Consider the following 9,631-nt stretch of genomic DNA (forward strand, 5'->3'; position numbering starts at 1 on the left):
GCAGCTTGGGAAGACCAAGTTCAGTCACAATCATCTCCCTCTCTTCATCGTTGGTAATGCTCCTGAATCCCATCTCCTTCCCTTCAATTTACCTGTGATTCCGATTTCTAGCTTGAAGTATCATAATTCAGGTATTGCTAACATCTTTCTGTGAGTACAAGTTGCTTACATGAACACCTCTATCACTGCTAGATCGTGGTAAGCAGATTTCGGCATCATCAAGACGATTAGCATCCCTTCTTTGAAATTCAAGATCTCCAACGTCTGACTCATCCTTCAGCGTCTCGGCATTGAATCGCAAGACAACAACCTTAAGGGACTCATCCTCCCATTGTCCTATTGCCATCAGGGAGGCCGAGGTCCTACGGTATCCTTGGCTACTCGCGAATAGGTGTAAAAACTGATGACCAATTTGTTTGAAAGATTGAATGGAGTTGGGTGGTAGTGGTAGTGACACATACTAGGCATGAGCAGCCTTTTTCCGTGTGGTTGGAAAAAATCAGCACATGACAGCATCGTGCGCGCCGTGTGTCAGCATTGGGGATTTAAAAGTGTCTAGGTGTTCAGCTGGATCTGTGGAGTCATCATATCTTTTGCTGATTTTGTTTCCAAAACACATGGATTTCAACTTACAAGCCTTTATAGTTCATCTTCGAATCTGGGGTCGAATTCCTTTGTCCTCTTCTCCTCTTATATTTGTTTTGAGGATTGCATTCGAAGTCCTTCATGATAGAATTCTTGGAAAGTTTTATATGCAAAGATTATGTACTTTAGGCATTAGAATGGAGGGTTAACAAAGCAAATTGAGCAAACAAGTCAATATAATTACCGGCTTTGCTTTATCTCAAGACGGGTAAAATAAGAGAGTTGGTCATTGATGAGCAAAAAATTGAGAGGATTTATGAGCATGCTCATTATCATAGAAAATATCCAATACTTCCCAAATTTTGAAAATAAAAAAAAATAAAAATAAAACAGAACAGAAACTTGTGTTGCAGTGCAACATTGTTGTAACTTGTAAGTTCATTTTTATCAAACATGCTCACCATTGTCATTGTCAATTCATCAACCTTCAAGTTATTACCGAGAGATGATATCTGCACACTTGCTCTGATATTAGCTCTCCATTTAAGATAAGGGAGTGCAGATATCAGCACTCATCATTATCGTTGCCATGCCCATTATCCCCATCTTTGTTGATCTCATCCAAATTAACAAAACTACAATCCGGATTTCTACGAGAGGCCAACATGCATGAGACAAGTGAAATACCTAAAATTTTGAGAACTTAAACAATAGTCCCCAGGTTTTCTGTTGTTTCCTTCAACACTACAATTCAAACAGGTGTTTGGTACTTTGTAGGAAATTTCAAAGCCTGTTTCAAGGAATTCTCGTCACTTTTGGTGGAAAAGTTCAAATTGAGATCTAAAACATAAATCTGGAACTAGAGCATTTCATAAGTTGAATGAATTTGATCTAGACTTGGATCCGTTTATATAGGTAATTCAGTTTTCATACAACATGAGGAAACTTGATCGAGTACTCAAAGAAATAAGAAGATACTCAAACTCAACCAAGTACTACAAAAAGTCAACCATGCAATAGAAACAATTGACTGAATAGGAGTGTGTAAGCAGTCCTACACTCCTACTACATACAAACCTCAAGAACATTTTTCAGGACGGTTCAAAACCTATGCACTCCTTACAACAACCTGTTAGGAAATAATCCTAACGGTGGATATGGCTGTTGCAAGATCGACGGTCAAGATCATTTGGTGTGAAAAGGTATAAACGTTTTAAAAAAAGACGTTTGGGGAGAGGGATCGGCTCGATGAGGAGTCGCATCTCTTCCCACTTCCCACAAACGCTTATAAAAGGGAACTCTTGGGTCCTATTTGCTCACAACGAATTTGTTTCAATCTTTGAGAATCCACGCTTGAAGAGAAAGAAACCGGTCCCCATCACCGACTATTGTGTAGGGAAGAGAAACTGCGAGAGAAAGAAAAACACGATTTATGGCTTCCGGTATGACTTTTTTCTCATTTCAATTCAATCCCTATTATTCTGTGATTTTCTCAATGTTGAATCGCCAAGATATGTTGCCGGTGTTCATATTGTATCGAAAACTATCATGTGGTATCAGAGCCACGGTTCTAGCGAGAAAACGGCGAGAAAATCTGATTGAAATAGAGTTGGTGAAATTTTATTTATTTTATTTTATTTTGGGATTTTTTTGACATCGCTGGAAAACGGTTGCTCCGATCGGTGATTTTCCGGCATGGATGTAAAGTTCGTCGAGAGACGAGTCCAATGCAACAAACGGTGCCTAAATCCGATGTCAAACGAACCCAGAAAATGAAATCGAAATTTGTTGTTTTTTTTCGGATTTTTCTGGAATTTATTACTGCTGTTGGAGAAGACGATGAACAGTGATGGACCGATGGCCCGCGCAGGCCCGTTAAGGATCCATCAAGGATCTGCGATTTTAAGAAAGGCCCAGTTGACCGATAAGGTCCACAAAACCCGTCTGGGCCCACCAGACCCAATCAGAACCGGCCCAGACCCGTCCAATCGCCTTTTTTAGGCCTAGTTTGGCCATTTTTGGAGTTTTTTGGCTCGTATAAGATTGCTTCTAGGGTTTTTGGACCCCTTTGAACCCGATTTTGAGGTCCGTTTTTGCATTTGAGACCTGATTTTCAAAGTTACTGTATAATTTTCAAAACTATAGATTTTTTTTTTTAAAAGTTTGGTTTTGAGTCAAATATTTGGTGATTCTATATAACCATTTATGGGACCAAAATTTTGACTTGAAAACACATTGGTTTTGTTAAATATACCTAAAACCTTTGTCTTTTGGTTGTTGAATTGGTTGTGTATATCTTTCAAAATCCTTATGCATTGATTTTGATATATTATGAAACTTGATTCCGTCTGGGAAACAAAATCGCTTAGTGTTGGTGGTTTAAATAAAGAACAGTGTCGCATATAGTGACACATTATGAACTACAAAACCACTTTAAGTTGCGTCTATTTGTTCAAGAGCAACACTCAGCCCAACGGATGACTGTTGCTTTGTACAAATAGGCGGTGTGAGAGGGCTAGGCCTGGATAACTTGGTTTGGGGTTGCGCTTCTACCTAACGATGATGTGTACCTTAAATATAGAGTTATTTGGCCCTAGTTAGTCTCATGGATGAGAACCAATTGTGTGTCGTGGAACGGCCCAACGGACCACCCATGATGATACGCTGGTGTCTCCCTAGAATCACATTTATGTGTTTTTGTGATTCCAGGAAATCCAACTGACTTCCCTAAAGATAAATTGACTTAAAAATGGAACCAATTGTGTATCGTGGCATGGCCCAACAGACATCCCACGGTGACACACCGGGTGTTCCATCAAGAACACACTTATGTATTTTGTGTTTCTGTTTACTTTAGTCATTTATTTTAAAGTTGGATTACATTAAATCGTGGATTTTACTGAATAAACTCCTCATGTGGATTTAAATGGTGTCTTAGATAGTGAGCAAAATTGTAACTGTCTGTCCTTTTCCTCTACAGCATTGAAACCTAGTTCTATCTCTAGTTATTTGTCTGGGATCGAGGTTTTGAGTGGGACTAATTTCGGAAAATGGAAGGATCATATTCTCATAGTCTTAGGGTGTTTGGACCTAGATTATGCACTTAGGAATGACAAACCTGAAGTGCCTTCTAATGAAAGTACTGCTGCGGATTTGGCTACCTATGAAAAATGGGAATGGTCAAACCGCATGAGCCTTATGATTATGAAAAGCACGATCTCTACCTCTATCCGAGGAGGCATTCCCGACTCAGAGGAAAATGAGGAATTTACTGCTAGCGAGTACCTACAGGCAGTAGAGGATCAGTTTAAGGGATCGTCTAAGGCTCTTGCCAGTACACTGATGATGAAGATGATCACTATGAAGTACAATGGAAGTAGTGGTGTGAGAGAGCACATTATGCGAATGAATGACATGGCCTCCCAGGTAAAGAAAATGAACATGGAGATCTCTGAGGGTTTCCTTCTTCATTTCATGATGACATCTCTTCCTGCGCAGTTTACTCCATTTAAAATTAATTACAATACCCAGAAAGAGAAGTGGGAAATGAGTGAACTCATAGCCATGTGTGTTCAAGAAGAAGAGAGGTTGAAGACCGAGCAACCTGAAAGTGCTCATTACACCACAGAGGGAATATTGAAGGGTTACTTCAAGAAGAAAACCAAAGGAAAGGGCTTTGGGAAAGGCAAGAAGAAGGTAGCAAGTGGTTCGGCTCAGGGCTTGACCGGTGGGATGAAAAGTCGCATTAGGTGCCATTTCTGTAAGAAACTTGGTCACATAAAGAAAGAGTGCTCCAAGTATGAAGAGTGGCTACATAAGAAAGGTAATAATTCAGTTTTTGTTTGTCATGAATCTTTCCTTGTAGATGCACCTAGAAATACCTGGTGGATAGATACAGGTTCAACTATTCACATTTCGAATTCCTTGCAGGGATTTCAAGAGAGACGGAGACTCAAGAAAGGGGAGCGAACCATTAAGATGGGAAATGGAGTAGAAGCAGACGTCAAGGCTATTGGCACTTTTCGTCTTGTATTAGATAGTGACTTCATTATGTATTTGGAAGACACATTTTATGTACCTGCCATGAGCAGAAACCTTATATCTGTATCCAAACTTGATTCCTTTGGATTTGAATTTAAGTTTGGGAATAAAGGTTTTTCATTACTCCATGATTCCAATGTTGTTGGTTCTGGTCCTCTTGTGGGCAATCTATATATGATTTATTTAGATAGCTCGTTTGCACATTCTCTGTTATCCATGCATGTGAATGAGGAAATCAGTTACTGTGGCAATAAACGGGGTCGAGTTGATGAAAACTCTTCCAGTTTGTGGCATAAGCGTTTAGGCCACATTTCCATTAGTCGTATGGAAAGATTGGTAAAGGATGGAGTTCTTCCTCCTCTTGACTTTTCTGATTTCGGGATTTGTAGGCAGTGTCTTAAGGGTAAACAAACCAAAACTAGTAAGAAGGGCGCCACTAGGAGTACCGGCCTGTTAGAAGTTATTCACACTGATATCTGTGGGCATTTCCTACTCCTGCCCTAAGTGGCGAGAGATATTTCATTATCTTTATCGATGACTTTTCACGTTTTAGCTACGTCTATCTCATCAAAGAAAAGTCGGAAGCACTGGATACCTTTAAGATCTATAAGGCAGAGATTGAGTTACAACTTGACCGGAAGATTAAGGTTGTGAGGTCCGATAGAGGTGGAGAGTACTAAGGCAGATATTCCTATACGGGCTGCAGTCCAGGTGCTTTCGCACTTTACCTACAGGAGAACGATATTGTCGCTCAGTACACGATGGCAGGTACACCTGAGCAAAATGGTGTTGCTGAGAGACGAAACCGTACTCTTATGGATATGGTGAGGAGCATGATTTGCAATTCACCATTGCCTGAGTCCTTGTGGGGAGAAGCATTGAAAACAGCCGTTCATATCCTAAACCGTGTACCGAGTAAAGCTGTGGCTAAGACCCTTTATGAGTTATGGGCCGGTAAAAAGCCTAAGCTAGGATATTTGCATGTTTGGGGCTGTATGGCTGAAGCCAAAACATATAACCCACAGTTGAGAAAGTTAGACGCTAGGACCATCTCTTGTTACTTCATAGGTTACCCTGAACAGTCTAAGGGTTATAGGTTCTATAGTTCTACTCATAGCACCCAGATTGTAGAGACTAGATACGCTGTATTCTTAGAGGATGGTGATCTCAGTGGGAGTTTTGTGCCTAGGTCACTTACTTTTGAGGAGAACCGGATATTTGTTCCAATACCGGTAATCCAAGAAAGAGTAGTGTCGATTCCTCCACCTGAGGATATTGATGCACCAGATGTCACATTGGAGGTTTCGCCCCACATTCCTGATGCTCCAGCAACGATTGTCGCTGAGCAATCTGTGCGTAGGTCACAGAGAGACAGGAGGTCAGCCATCTCTGATGAATCTAAACGAGTGTGACTACGACGGTGAAATGGATAATGATCCATTTTCATTTGGTCAGGCCATAAATAGCGATCGATCAGCTCAGTGGCTTGAAGCCATGAATGATGAGTTGCTCTCGATGGAAAAGAACCGTGTCTAGGAACTCACCGAGTTACCTAAAGGGGTCAAGCCTGTAGGCTGTAAATGGGTCTTCAAGACCAAAAGAGACTCTAAGGGCAGTATTGAAAGATATAAGGTCGGACTAGTCGCTAAGGGGTTCACTCAGAAAGAGGGAATAGACTTCAAAGAGACTTTCTCTCCAGTATCAAGGAAAGACTCTTTGAGGATAGTCATGGCTTTGGTGACTCATTATAACTTAGAGTTACACCAGATGGATGTGAAGACTGCATTTTTAAATGGTGATCTTTATGAGGATGTCTATATGATTCAGCCTGAAGGTTTTAAGGCTGAGAGCGAAGAGCAGCTAGGCTGTAGGCTTAAAAAGTTCATTTACGGACTTAAGCAGGCTTCTAGGGGTATCTGAAATTTCATGAGGTAGTGTCTAGTTTTGGGTTCAAGGAAAATGCTGTAGATCAATGCATATATCTTAAGGTTAGTGGGAGTCGAGTCATCATCCTAGTGTTATATGTTGATGATATACTACTTGCCAGTAGTAACCTAGGCATGCTGAAAGAAACAAAACAATTCCTCTCAAGAAATTTTGATATGAAAGATCTTGGTGAAGCTTCCTATGCTATAGGAATAGAGATTCATCGAGATAGGACTCGAGGATTGCTGGGATTGTCTCAGAAGACCTATATAGAAAAAGTCCTTAAGAGATTCAGCATGGAGAGGTGCTCCCCTAGTCTTGCCCCTATAGTTAAGGGCGATGTATTCAGTCAGTTACAATGTCCCAGGAACGCACTGGAACGGGATGAGATGAGACATATTCCTTATGTTTCCGCTGTTGGTAGTCTCATGTATGCTCAGGTCTGTACCCGTCCAGATATTTCATTTGCAGTTGGCATGCTTGGTAGATACCAAAGTGACCCAGGTCTGGATCACTGGAAGGCAGCCAAAAAGGTTATGTGTTACCTGCGAGGGGCTTCAGATTACATGCTCACATTTAGGAGTTCGGATAGCCTTGAGGTGATTGGCTATTCTGATTCCGACTTCGCTGGTTGTCGGGACACCCATCGGTCCACTTCTGGTTATATTTTTATGCTTTTAGGAGGACCTATTTCTTGGAGAAGCGTCAAGCAGAGAATGACGGCTTCATCCACTATGGAGGCAAAGTTTATTTCATGTTCGGAGGCTTCGGCTCACGCCTTATGGCTGCGGAATTTTCTTTCAGGGCTTAATTTGATTGATTCTATTGAGAGGCCGCTGAAACTTCTCTGTGATAATTCCGCTGCTCGAAGCATATAGATCTAAAGTATCTTGTTCTGAGGGAAAGAGTTCAGAATCAGCGTGTATCTGTGGAATACATAAGCACCGCACATATGTTGGCGGATCCCTTGACTAAAGGCTTGTCACCAAAGCTCTTTAGAGAGCATGTAGCGCGCATGGGATTGGTTGACACTTTTGATAGCCTATGATAGTGGGAGTCTGCATTTGGTATTGAGATACACTGTTGTGATCACATTATATTTTATGATTCTGATATATATTATAATTATTTTCTACCGCTCCATTTTGTGCACATTTTGTAAATGGATTGTTAATAAGAGGTAGAATGTGTCTGTATGACTATTTTGGACCAAGTTTACATCTTATACATGTATGCTTTTACATTCATGTTAGTAAGAATTACTAATAATATAATCATGGGGTAGGCTATTGGGTAGAGTTGGTGACCCAATGGTTACATGGTTTATTGTTGGTAGTTTTTGCTAAACAGAATGTTGTGTTTATTATCTAACTAATTTAAAGTTATGATCCTTATGTTTGGCTCAAAGATCTTGGTAGCCAAGTGGGAGAATGTTAGGGAATAATCCTAAAGATGGATATGGCTGTTGCAAGATCGACAGTCAAGATCATTTGGTGTGAAAAGGTATAAACGTTTAAAAAAAAAAAGAGATGTTTGGGGAGAGGGATCGGCGCGATGAGGAGTCACATCTCTTTCCACAAACGCTTATAAAAGGGAACTCTTGGGTCCTATTTGTTCACAACGAATTTGTTTCAATCTTTGAGAATCCAAGCTTGAAGAGAAAGAAACCGGTCCCCATCACCGACTATTGTGTAGCGAAGAGAAACTGCGAGAGAAAGAAAAACACAATTCATGGCTTCCGGTATGACTTTTTTCTCATTTCAATTCAATCCCAATTGTTCTGTGATTTTCTCAATGTCGAATCGCCAAGATCTGTTGCCGGTGTTCATATTGTATCGAACACTATCACAACCTAGATGATTCCCTTCTGCAATGGAGCACAGAACTATTTTGTCATTGGCATCACAAAACCAGTAACTAACATTTAAAAAATTCAAAACCAGCCGAAATTGTTCTGAATTCTGAAATCGATTCAGAGGATCATTAAAAAATTAATGAGGGCATTCATAAGTTTGGGCAAGTTTAAGAAAAAAATAGGCAACTCAACAGATTTGGCCATCTTTTCAGTAAAAAATAGAAGTAAAATCTAAAAATTGTCAAACTTCTGGGATTAGGTACTCAGAACCCACCGAAACCTGTGAAGCTACCCGTTCCAAAACTGAGTTCAAACTCTTATGCATTGCTAGGAAAATCTCTTTTAGACTGAGTTCAAACTCTTATGCATTCAAACTCTTACACTTGAAACATCTGATATATGTGTAAGAAAGGGTTTTGCAAGGTACTCCCCTTTTGTGTCTAGATATACAAACATTATCTGTAGCTAGAGAAACGAATTTAGAGTAAACACAACTTAATAAAAAGTATAGGCACTAGTCTAATATATATTCAGGTGAATTTGAAAGTCAAACCTAGAGAAGAAGCACTTTTGATTTAAATTTTCCAGCAACATTTTGAAGAGGTACAAGTAGATCCTTGAAGTCATTGGCCTCTGAAAAAGACATAAACCCTGAGGAAAATTAGATGATGGGCACAGAATCACATCATGCATACATGTTTATAATTACAGCTTTTGATCCATGTATGTAACCACTTTATAAGTACATACGAAAAGCAGATTTAAGTATTTAACTAGTTAAAAGGGATGCAGAATCGTGGCATGTCATGAGATTCTTTTTGGAATCATGGAAATTGTGTTTATTTGTGAAGAAAATTATACTAATGGCTTCCTGAAATTTCTAGCTAAGAAAGAAATTGATGGAGCCCTAGGGCGTCCAATGACCAATGCATTTATTTGCTGTAACTGATGAGTCTTGACTTGGAGATAGAAAATAAGAAGAAAACAGATATGAATTTTGTCAGGGTTGGCAATTGATGGTTAAAAAAGGAAGCAAAGAATCACTCCGATTCAGAGTTCCATAGTTTTCTCAAAAGTTGTGGCTGATCTTAGGGTTGGGAACTTGGGGGTGAGGGGACTGGCTATGGCAATAATGTGAAGATTTTAGTTCTCACAGGTTTGCAATGACTGGAAGAAAAATTAAATTGGTCATAGGTCTACCTTTATTTGTTTACCCTTTTTTAA

Source organism: Tasmannia lanceolata, unplaced genomic scaffold, assembly GCF_043159265.1.
Source record: "Tasmannia lanceolata isolate RefF3 unplaced genomic scaffold, GAP_Taslan_0.1 ptg000003l, whole genome shotgun sequence".
Lineage (NCBI taxonomy): Eukaryota > Viridiplantae > Streptophyta > Magnoliopsida > Canellales > Winteraceae > Tasmannia > Tasmannia lanceolata.